Source organism: Heterodontus francisci, chromosome 2 (genome assembly GCF_036365525.1).
Source record: "Heterodontus francisci isolate sHetFra1 chromosome 2, sHetFra1.hap1, whole genome shotgun sequence".
Lineage (NCBI taxonomy): Eukaryota > Metazoa > Chordata > Chondrichthyes > Heterodontiformes > Heterodontidae > Heterodontus > Heterodontus francisci.
The window spans coordinates 157,356,243-157,368,652 of record NC_090372.1 but is presented as its reverse complement, the minus strand read 5'-3'; the positions used below and the strand labels follow the sequence as shown (position 1 = coordinate 157,368,652).

Sequence of the window (12,410 nt, the reverse complement as noted above, 5' to 3'; positions counted from 1 at the left end):
TTCGAATCTCTAGGGAATACAGGCCCAGTTTCCCCAACTGCTCTTCTTAGGACAGTCTCGCAATCCCGGGAACAAGTCTGATGAACCTTCATTGCACTCCCTCTATGGCAATAATATGCTTCCTGAGGTATGAGGACCAAAACTGCACACAGTACTCCAGGTGTGGTCCAACCAAGGTTCTGTACAATTGAAGCAAGACCTCATTACTTCTGTACTCAAATCCTCTTGTAGTAAAGGCTAACATACCATTAGCCTTCTTAATTGCTTTCTGCACCTGCATGTTCGCTTCAGTGACTTATTGATGAGGACACCGAGGTCCCTTGTACATCTACACTTTCTAATCTCTTGCCATTTAAGAAATACTCTGCACATTTATTCCTCCTCCCAAAATGGATAACCTCACATTTTTCCACATTATGTTCCATCTGCCACGTTCTTGCCCTCTCAAATCCCAAATGTCCAAATCCTCTTGAAGCCGCTTTACATCTTCCTCACAACACACATTCCCACCTAGTTTTGTCTCATCTGCAAATTTGGAAATATTACATTTGGTCCTCACAACTAAATCATTGACAGCTGGGGCCCAAGTACTGAACCTTGCGGTACCCCACTAGTCACAGCCTGCCAATGCGAGAATGACCCGTTTATTCCTACTCTCTGCTTTCAGCCTGATAACCAATCCTTAATCCATGCCAGTATATTACCTCCTATTCATGTGCTTTAAATTTGCTAACCAACCTCCTGTGTGGGACTTTATCAAAAGCCTCCTGAAATCCAAGTATACCACATCCACCAACTCCCCTTTATCTTTATCAATTCTGTTAGGAGCATCCTCAAAAAACTCCAACGGATTCATCAAACATGATTTCCCATTCATAAATCCATGTTGACTATGTCCAATCAGATCATAATTATCCAAGTGTCCATTGATCACATCCTTTCGAATCTTCTTTGTCTCCTTTTCTCGAAAGACAATGGGATGCACCTGGGGGTGGTCAGTGGTTTGTGGAGCAGCGCCTGGAGTGGCTATAAAGGCCAATTCTAGAGTGACAGACTCTTCCACAGGTGCTGCAGAAAAATTTGTTTGCTGGGGCTGTTACACAGTTGGCTTTCCCCTTGCGCTTCTGTCTTTTTTGCTGCCAACTGCTAAGTCTCTTCGACTCGCTACACTTTAGCCCCGCCTTTATGGCTGCCCGCCAGCTCTGGCGATCGCTGGCAACTGACTCCCACAACTTGTGATCAATGTCACAGGACTTCATGTTGCGTTTGCAGACGTCTTTAAAGCGGAGACATGGACGGCCGGTGGGTCTGATACCAGTGGCGAGCTCGCTGTAGAATGTGTCTTTGGGGATCCTGCCATCTTCCCTGCGGCTCACATGGCCAAGAATAGATTCGAACATTTAGCCTTTAGAATAGATTCTAACATTTTCCGTACTACTGATGCAAGGATAACAGGTCTGCAGTTCCCTGTTTTCTCTCTCCCTCCCTTCTTAAATAGTGGGGTGACATTTGCTACCTTCCAATCTGCAGGAACCGTTCCAGAATCTACAGAATTTTGGAAGATGATAACCAATGCATTCACTATCTCCATAGCTACCTCTTTCAACACACTGGGATGTTCCCATTAGCTGATGGTGCAAGGACTAGGGGGATACAGATATGCATGGGGGATGTGAGGAAAATCTTTTTAGGCAGTAATTGGTAATGACCTGGAACTCGCTGCCTAGGATATAGTGGAAGTGGAGATAATCAATGATTTCAAAAGGAAATTGGCTAGGTGCTTGAGGGAAATAAACATTGCAGGGCTATCGGGATAGAGTGGGGGAATAGGACTGACTGGATTGCTCTACTGAGAGCCGGCAGAGACTCAATGGGCTGAACGGCCTCCTCTGTGCCAAAATGATTCTATGGCCAGGATTTTGCTAGACCCCAGGAGGGGTGCTGTGAGTCGGCGGGGTTCAGTAAAACCGCGAGGAGTTGCATCGGGTCAGCTCTCCAACGCAATCCCGCCATAGGCGGGTCCAGATGTGGAGAATTTGCGAACTCCAAGGAGGCAGGCAACCAATTTACATAACTTAAGGCCCAATTAGAGAGCAATTTATGGTGTTGTTGGCATTTTGCTGAGGGCAGCGCAACAGTACACCGCACCCTCCCCCGCAGCTGTGTGGGGAGGCAGTCAGCTAAATGGGGTGGGCAGGTTCCATGGCCCGAAGAGCAGGCCGTGGGCAGATAAGGCGGCCCCTGTCGCCTCAACGATTTCCCAAGAGCGGTTTCCCCTCTGACACTGAGCACCATGATTTTGTTTTACATTGCCTGCCTAGCTACCGATGTCTCCTGCATACATCAGCAGCAACTATCTCTCGCAGTGGTGCTGCTGAGGCTTTGGAGCTGCTGGAACTCTGATTGGGCCAGCAGCATCAGGAGCCTGCCATTGTCCTCAATTGGATGGGGGGCCCCACAGGTGGCCAATTAGGAGGCTGCCTGTGGTAAAATTGCTGAGCATGTCCGGCAGCCAGCAAGTGCAGCCTTATTACCACAACATCAGTGTCATTCTTTATCTGCTTTAATACTAGTTAACATACTACTGAATATTTAAGTAGTTTAGTAAAAATCATCGCAGGAAGTGATGCAAGCTAACGTGATAGAGTAGTTGGAGCAGTGTTAGTCAGCAGGTAACACTTGCATCTCAGAGCTCTCCTGTAATTCTGTTATTCTGTAATAAAGAACCAATAACACAATATGGTGACAGCAGAATACAAGAGGATAGCAGAAAATGCAAGGTGTTCGACAGTGGTGGTGATCACAGGCACGACATCGCAGAGTTTGGGCAGAATCGGGCTCAAAAGAGGAAAAAGTGGCAGGCTGCTAAACTTCACTGCCATTAAGCATGGTTTTCCCATCCAAAAAGAACTTTGTGGGTGAAGTCTCCCCATGCCTGAAAGCCTGCACTGCATCCAGAACTCAGGGCGTGGCAGAGGCCCAGTGCTGCAAGCATAGTAGACCTATATTGTTTTTGCCTGGATGGAAAGCTATTAAAATAAAATAATTTAAGGGGAAAGCTCTGGCAAAAGAATTCCTGTGAGCAAGAAGTTTTAAAACCATGACCACAAAATACCCAGCAATGAACTGAAAGGTTCCAATGTCCTCTACAAATTCTAACTATTTAGACAGCGTATTGAGTTATGCTTTTTAGATCTTGCAGTCACAGAAGTAGACAAGCAAGCAATAAAAGTAAAGATAGCGAATGGCAACAAAGGTTTCCATCGCGTCAACACTTCTGGACAGTCAGAAACAGACCAGAAAGACCCATCTAAACTTTGGACAACACTGGAAGACTATTGAAAGTCAAGGTCAACTTCATGATCCATCGACTCGAACTGGTGGCCTATAGATAACAGCCCAAAGAAACTATTGACCAGTTTGTCAGTAGATTTCTGGAAAAAGGCAAAGATTGCGATTTCTCAGATGCAGAACTCTCCACAAGGATAATGGAGCTGGTAATTGCATTGACACCAATAGAGACATTCCAAAAGGATCTGCTTGTTAAGAAAAAAAGGATATGGCATCGACAGTCTCCTCAAATATGGCAGAAAGTACAAAGCCATAACTACGAGCAGGGAATATATACAAGTGCTTGGGGCAACACACCAATTGGTGCAGCTTTTTTACCACTGTAATCAAGTGTTACGACCAACCGCTCCTGTCAAAGCCCCCAATCAAAATATACGATTCTAATTGTGGTGGGAGAGACACACTGATAATTCAATCCCGTCACTCCACAGATTGCCTAACATATAATTTAAAACTTTCCAAATTAAAGAAAGACCCAGCCACTGGGCGGCACAGTGGCGCAGTGGTTAGCACCGCAGCCTCACAACTCCAGGGACCCGGGTTTGATTCTGGGTACTGCCTGTGCGGAGTTTGCAAGTTCTACCTGTGTCTGCGTGGGTTTCCTCCGGGTGCTCCGGTTTCCTCCCACATGCCAAAGACTTGCAGGTTGATAGGTTAATTGGCCATTATAAATTGCCCCTAGTATAGGTAGGTGGTAGGGAAATATATAGGGACAGGTGAGGATGTGATAGGAATATGGGATTAGTGTAGGATTAGTATAAATGGGTGGTTGATGGTCGGCACAGACTCGGTGGGCCAAAGGGCCTGTTTCAGTGCTGTATCTCTAAACAAATTGTACCGTCTATTAACCCCCGAATGAGGCTAACCAAACCAGGGGTCTTTAAATCAACAAATTAACTCTTTAATTAAAAGAACTAAATTCTTAAACACTATGAACATTTAAAAATAGAAAAATTAGAGTCCTTGCAAAATTACAGTCCAATGTTGTTCGAAGTCCCGGCAGAATGTTGTTCGAAGTCCCCCGTGGAATGTTGTTTGAAGTCCTCGCAGGATGTTGTTTGAAGTCCTCGCAGGATGTTGTTCGACGTCCTCGCAGAATGTTGTTTGAAGTCCAGCGAATTTCAACAATTAACGACTTGCACTTCAACAGAATCAATCTGACTTTAGAATTTTTTGAGGGATAAAAGATTGTCACAGTTTAACTTCCCTTTCTTCAATTTAAATTACCAGAGATCTCTGTCTTGGCTTGACTTTTTAGAATTTCGAGAGATAATAATTAAACAGACAAAAACCCCATTTCCTTCAGTTTAAATGATTGAGAGCTCTTTTTCAGTGCAAACACCACAGCTGTCTGTGTCTTCTGTCTATGTACAGTTAGGACAAACTATCTTCAACTGCCAGTTCAAAACTGAATTGTAACTAATGTATCGCATCAGGCTCACTCCCAGTGGCTGTTTCCATGGTATCGAGAATGCACCCTTTGAATCGCAGTCTCCAAATGGCTGTTTCTAAGGCAACGAAAATGCACCTTCCTATAACTCCTAAGGCTTGCTGGCTCTTAAAGGAATACTGATCCCTTGCAAGCCTTAAAGGCAAACCACATATTCCGAAAACAAACTACAGGACCATGACATCAAGAAAGATGGTACCATTAGAGTATGCTCATATCCCAGAAGATTAAATCAAGCACTCAAAAGATGCCCTCACAAGATTCCTACTTTAGAAGAGTTCAACCCAAGGTTTGCTAGATCCAAATTCTTCTCAAAGTTGGACGCGAAACACAGATACCAGTCAGTCCACCTTTCCTAAAATTGACAGGAACTAACAACTTTCGGAACACCATTGTGAAGGTATTGCTTTCTACAGTTACCAGTTGGTCTGTTCAAGACCTGTTCCAACAGCACATGGATTGCATTACGAAGAGTGTTCCTGGATGTGTTTGTATTGCAGATGACATAGCGAACATGGGAAATACCAAGGAAAGCCATGACAAGAATCTTCACATTCTAATGGAGACAGCTAGAAGAGAAGGTCTCGTGCTTAATAGTAAAAAATGTGCAATAAATATTAATTTTTTCAGTCCTATCTATTCTAACACTAGAATATGAGCACATCCCAGTCCAGCTGAGAATGTACAATCAATGCCTATTCCTTAAGATAAAGAAGATTTACAGAGGTGTTTGGGCCTGTTTAACTTTTTAGCACCATATATCACAAACTTTTCTGAGAAAGTATCATCACTGTGTGAACTTCTCAAGAAGGATATGCCACTCATGAGGCATGAAGATCATTAGCATGTGTTTGATTCGTTAAACCAGTCACTTTCTGCTGAAGCATATTTGCAACATTATGACCCAAGGAATGAAACTACACTCAAAGTAGATGCTTCACAAAAGGGTCTCGGAGCACATCTGTTACAGGAAGGTAGACCAATTGTATTTGGTTCTAGATGTTGGTCACCCGCTGAGGCAAACTACTCAAACATAGAAACATTGGCATTACTGTTCGGTATCACCAGATTCCATATGTACCTATTTGGCAAGCGCTTTGTTGTCGAGACTGATTACAATCCGTTGGCAATGATTTGGCAAAAGCCACTCACCAGCATGCCACCTCGACTCCAAAGATTATTAATCAAGGAACAGGGGTATGATTGTGAGGTTCGATATAAACCTGGAAACCTCATGGTTACGTCTGACACATTGAGCAGGCTACCCAACCACAAGAAACAAGAAGATGTACCGCTAGATATCCATGTGGACAAAGTAGACATGGAACTAGAAGATGTGTACAACAGTGACCTAATACGATTTAGACAGAAGAAACGTGAGGAGCTCCAAAGAGAGACTTCCAGAGATCCTGTCCTCAGGGCATTATGTAGCTCATCATCAATGGATGATCAGATACAATGCAAGAGGTTCCCACAGACTTCAGAACATTTTGACCATATTGTGACAAATTAGGGATATCTGGTGGTGTCATTTGCAAAGACAGACAAGTGCTGATACCAAAAGCGCTTCATCAAGATATCCTTACACAATTACACCAAGGTCACATGGGCATTAAAAGATCAAGACAACTTGCACGTGAGACAGTTTATTCGCCAGGGATCAACAATGACATAGGACGAACAATCAGGATGTGCAATGCATGTCAAGAGCATCAGCCGAGTCAGCACAGAGAGCCACTTCATCCTCATGATGTTCCATCATATCCATGGTCAAGAACAGCTACGGACTTATTTACTGTCAGAGGTGATAACTTTTTATTTATTACCGACTACTTCTCCAAATTTCCTATAATTCGCCAACTGAGAGATAAGTGCAACGGTAGCAAACATGATAAGTGCTGGTTTCAGTCTTTTGGGTTCCCCGGAGCAGACAATGTCAGATAATGGTCCACAGTACAATAAGCCATTTCAAGACATACGCGCTAAGTGGACTATCATTCATTTTACATCATTCCCGCATTATCCAAGGTCAAATGGACTAGCAGAAAGGATGGTGTGGACAGTAAAGTCACTGATCTTGAAATATAAGGAGTCTAATCAAGACATTCAAATAGCAATGTTGCACCTACGAGCAGCACCACTAGATACAGGATTACCCCAGCAGAGATCATGTTCAGAAGGCAAGTCAGGACTACTCTTCCAAGTCGTCATCTAATCAGATCATGGTCAGTCCAAGATAAATTATTAGCAAGACAAGAGAAAATGAAAAATGAACATGACAATCATGCAGGTGTGGAGGTTCTGCAGGTCGAACAGAAGGTTAGAGTGATCCACCCACAAGAGAAGAGGTAACCACCCCAAATGGAGCGATGTTGAGAAGGAATAGATGTCAGCTGAGAGTTATCCAACAGCATCATACCTAACACTCTTGTAGCATCAAGAACACATTCACATTCAAATTCTAAAAATGGTTCTTTTATTTTTTCTGTTTCAAATTATTACTCCCCTCACAATTAACATAATTAGTATTGAAAACAATCCTGACAACAGCTCCCAATTAATATGTTACAACCAAAGTGGAGTAATGTACTGTTAATTCAGTTCCACTACTTCACAGGGCATAGCATTTTAGTAAAGTCTCCCACCTACCAGAAAATAGCCAAACTAAACACTGTATTTGTCCCCCAAAATAAAGCACGCCACACCAGCTTTCTTTAAACAACAACAAAATTAATTATGTATTATTAAACTAAGTCTTAAACAAAATGAGATAACTCTATATGTGAAAGGGTTCTTTTCAAACTCCTTATTCTTCCTAACCCTCATGCACACACACATACATGAAAAAAAAGTTAACCGGAAAAAAGGATGTTTTAGTTTATAACTGTTTCTTCGGAATAATAATTCGGTTGTCACGTTCTGGTATGATATTTCTGGGTCGGTGAGGTGTCCCAGAGTCGAATAGTCAGATGCCACTCAAAGTTTCTCCAGGCAAGGTTGATGAACAGTTTGCGATGGGTAGGCATTCAAGGCACTTTGTCTGCAGCAGGCGTCACACAGATCTTTCAGCAAAGGGTGTAGCAACAGTTCTTCTTGGGATTTGAAATAGAAGTCTAGCAGTAGAAGCTTTCTTGAGCTTTCAGGATCTCCCAAAATACAAGAGGCAACAGGAATCACTCCTGAGGCAGAGATTTTTCAAAGACTTGAGGCAATAGGAATCTGCTACCTTTTAAAATGCAGGGCTTCCTCTCAGTAAAGGAGCCTTTCTCCGCAGAAAGCAGCAACTCCTCTTTTCCTGAGTCTTTTCCTCTCCAGGAGTCTTTTTCTCGCTCCAGACAGACCACAGCCACCATCTCAAATGCATCATTTCTTTTTACAAGAGAGGCAAGCCTTCTTTTTCAGGGAGAGGTCTTTTCCTCTGGTCTGCAAAAATACAGGTCCAAGCCAGTTAGTTCTGCCTCCTGCCTGTCCAGTTCACTGGTCTCCACACTTGAAAAGAAAAACTGAAACTCCAACAATCAAGTCATGTGACTTATCATTTCCTTTGCTGGTGTTAGCAACAGGTGTCTTGCAGTCTGTCCCACTCAGTTCAAACACCAAGTTTCAGCATTCAGTGTTCACAGAAAATCCTTTCTTCTCAGTCTTTTAAAAACACACAGAATTCCAAGCTTTCAAAATAAAAAAAACTCTTGTGGTAATTGACAATTCCAGACCTCAGCAAAGTTTCACTGTTACCAGATCAGATTGTGTCAGCAGACCACCTGTACGTTTCAGAGACACTTGAATAATGAATATGAGAGTCTGTACATGTGTAAATACTGTTCACAATCATCCTATTTCGTTATGTAAATAGCTTAGAATTTATGTAAATTTCCATTTAAGGAAAGGGGGTTGTGATACTGCTTTAACTGTTTTAATACTAGTTAACCTACTACTTAATGGGTAAATAGTTTGGTATACATCATCACAGGAAGTGATGCAAACTAACATGTGATACAGTAGTTGGAGCAGTGTTAGTCAGCAGGTATCTCAGAGCTTTCCTTGAATTCTATTATGCTGTAATAAAGAACCATTAACACAACAGTTGGGGCCTCGATACCTTTTGTTAAATTCAGCCCTTTGACTCTATGATATATCTATTTAAGAGATAGAAATAGGTTGATACAAGTGAAAAAACTAGATAACTAAATTAGGTTCACTTTCCAAAATTTGCTAAGAAAAAAATTAAAACAAAGCCATTTTATCTAAAGCCAGAATATTGGATTTTTATCTACTAAGTGTCAGTTTTTTCAATGTTTAGTTACTGTTTCCATCTGGCCTATCGCCTCTGTAGTTGAGCTGAAAACTGGCAAAATTCATCGTAAATATTTTTGGTTCATTTATGCTTCAGACAGCAATAGGACTCAAGTCAGCAGCAGTTTAAAGCAACCACTATATCACTGAGCTACTTTGTACTCAAGTACCTCTAAATCAGATGGTGATGCCTTACAATGATAAATTCAATCACTGCCTCAATAGCCCATATTTAGTTTGTCCCTTGTATGGAAATCCAGGTAGCAATTCAAAATGTTTAAGTTTTTAACTTCATTCTTTCACAATTGGATCATCATATGGAAGTTTTATTATTACTAGTTAATCTGCTATGGTGTTGCACAAGGGAGTCAAGACCAAGAGTAGTCTTCTGGTAAAACAGAAATAAAGCACAATGGGATAATTGGACCAGGGCATGCAAATATAATTCAATCCCTATTCTAAAGTCATACATTCTGCCTCTACTTTTATATAATAGCTTGATTTCATTTTATTAATAGTTAAATAGCAAAAATTTTTGCAACTGGGGAAACAAGAAGTGGAGTTGGTTTGAGCATTGGAGGTACTTTGCAGTACAGGCTGAGTAGCTGGGACATACAACAACTGTGGTACTTCAGTGACACCACTAGAGAAAGGATGTAATTACAATCTAACAAGTTTGCATTGTTACTATGGGCTTCAAGATTTATAATGTAGAAAGTCAATACGAAAATGTGACAGAAACTACTGCAGTTATATATTGCCTTTGACATAGAAAAGCAACCCAAGGTGTTTCACAGAAGCATAATCAGACAATAATGGATGTTAAAGCAAAGAAGGAGATTTTAGGAGGACTGACTAAAAGCTTGGTCAAAAAGATAGGTTTTAAGGAGGGTCTCAAAGGAATAGAGGCAGGTGGTGAAGCAGAGAGTTTAGAGAGGAAGTTCCAGAGTGTGGGACCTAGACAGCTGAAGGAACGACCATCAATACTGCATTAAAGTGATGAACGGGGGGGAATGCACAAGAGGCCAGAGTCAGAGGAACAAACAGTTTGGGGAGAGGAATGTTAAGCTGGAGGAGGTTACAGAGACAGGGAGGAGTGAAGCCATGAAGGGATTTAAACATAAGTGGTAGAATTTTAAATTGGAGGCAATGAAGGACTGGAGCCAATGTAGGTCGGCAAAGTTACAGGTGATATATGAGTGCAACTAGTATGGGACAGCAGAGTTTTGGATGAATTGGTTTACAGAGGTTGGCGAATGGAACATCAGTCAGCAAAGCACTGGAATAGACGACTCTGGAAGTGACAAAGACATGGGTGAGGATTTCAGCAGAAGATGGGCTGAGGCAGGTGATATTATTAAGGTTGAAGAAGTCAGTCTATGTGATGAAGGGTACTGTAGTACACATGATAACAGGAAGTAATGTTTATAGACAGGAAGTGCATGCAGATGTAAGATTTTGTATATATTACAGATGCTGACATATGGGGCCAGATTTTTAAAACCTGTTGGGATTAGAAGTAGCTGCACACATAATTTGAAGATCATGTTTTAGGAGGTAGGCAATGGCTCCTGCCGCCTCTGGAACGCAAAGCTATTTTTAAAGGGATGCCTGGAGGGAGGGAACGGGAAGCCCGCATGCCTCCAATTAATCACCTGTTTAGCTCATTAAAGGGCTTCTCGGGGCAGTTTGTGAGTTCCAATGGAAGAGCACGGGGAAAACGTCATGTCTGGAGCATGGCAGGGTGTAGAAGACGTGAACAATGTGGAGGGCCTTGAGGGCTATGGGAAAGGCTGATTAACATAATGCAGAGGCCCAAAATAAAGCTTAGCTGCTCCAAAGTGCCACAGAGTAGCCATTGCTAGAGCTGTAAGACTTGCATTTATCAGTGGTGAGTGGTAGGAATCTGGAGAGGGACGTAAGACCACTGACATCACTTGGGCAACTGGGGTAGGCAGGGGAAGGCCTGGTGAATGCACAAACTCCAGCTGAGGGAGCTCAGATGGGAACAGGTTACCCTGACATTGGACAGAGCAGCTGGGAAAGCTTCAGCAGATGCAACCTTCTGGACAGCAGGAGACCAGAGGAGCATAGCGAGGGGCTGCATGGGGAAGAAGGAGCTACCCAAGACATCGGGCCCACTACCCAAGCATCAGCTACCTGCAAATAATAGAGTGCCAATGCCATAGGAGACTGTGCCTATTCAGGCAGGTGGTCTTGGATATTTGTGCTCTGATCCACAATAACCTGAGGCGTCACAGCCCCCATGGTAGTCCCCTACCTGCAGCCATCAAGGTCTACGTCGTCTTGAATTTCTATGCAACCAGATCATTCCAGGGATCAGCTGCAGACCTAGGTGGCATCTCAGAGTCAGCAGCTCATCATGCCATCAGGCAGGTCACGGATGCCATATTCAGGAGGGCAGGGGAACTACATCCACTTTGACACAGGTGAGCCAGTGCAGGCACAGAGGGATTTGGGCTTTGCCACCTTCAATGGATTCCCTCAGGTACAGGGCATCATCGACTACACCACGTAGCCATCATCGCATCTACAGACCAGCCAGTCAGATTCCTGAACAGAAAGGCTACCACTCATTGAATATCCAGAGGGTCTGTGACCACAGGAAGTGAATCTTGCAGGTCTGTGCCCAGTTCCTGGCCAGCTGTCATGACTCCTTTATCCTGCGAGAGTCCCAGGTGCTGCACCTCTTCAGGCCCAGAATCTGTGGGAGATAAAGGTTATCCCCAAAAGAGGTGTCTCGTGCCACCCGTCCAAAACCCAGACACAGATGGAGAGAGGTGCTACAATCAGAGACATTTTCCCACCACGGACCTGCAATGAACAGACCGTTGGCCTGTTGAAAATGCACTTCCATTGCCTTGAACAGTCAGGTGGTGCTTGCCAGTATGAGCCAACCAGAGAGTCTCGTATGGTGGTCGTCTGCTGCCCTCTGCACAACATGACAATACAAAGAGGCGTGGAGATGGATAAAGAGGAGGAGCTGGAATGCCACTCCACCTCAGAGGAGGACTAAGAAGAGGAAGAAGTGGAAGAGGAGGAGGAGGAAGGGCTTCCACAAGAGGTGGCCGCCGACTAGGCAGCAGAGGGCGCCCGGCGATGCTGTCCCAGATCTCAGGGTGAACTGCAATCTGGCATGGCAACAAGTGTCATGCTGATTCAGCAGTGTTTCACCTGATCACCCTTGCTGCTGATAACTCCAAAAGTCACCTTTCAGCATAGAGAGCTATAACACTGCTATGACCCATAACTGCGAGGTCCAATTGCCAGCTTTGAACATGCAGAATGAGGTTTC

At 43.4% G+C, this 12,410-nt stretch overlaps 1 long non-coding RNA gene across 1 annotated transcript in view; it reads right to left on the bottom strand.

The window, feature by feature from the left end:
* Positions 1–4,318: 4,318 nt before the first annotated feature.
* LOC137380036 (uncharacterized) overlaps positions 4,319–12,410 on the bottom strand; it is a 217,861-nt gene continuing 209,769 nt past the window's right edge. Inside the window, exon 4 of the long non-coding RNA XR_010976958.1 lies at positions 4,319–4,512. This is a non-coding gene — a long non-coding RNA (uncharacterized lncRNA). The remainder of the gene's footprint in view (positions 4,513–12,410) is intronic.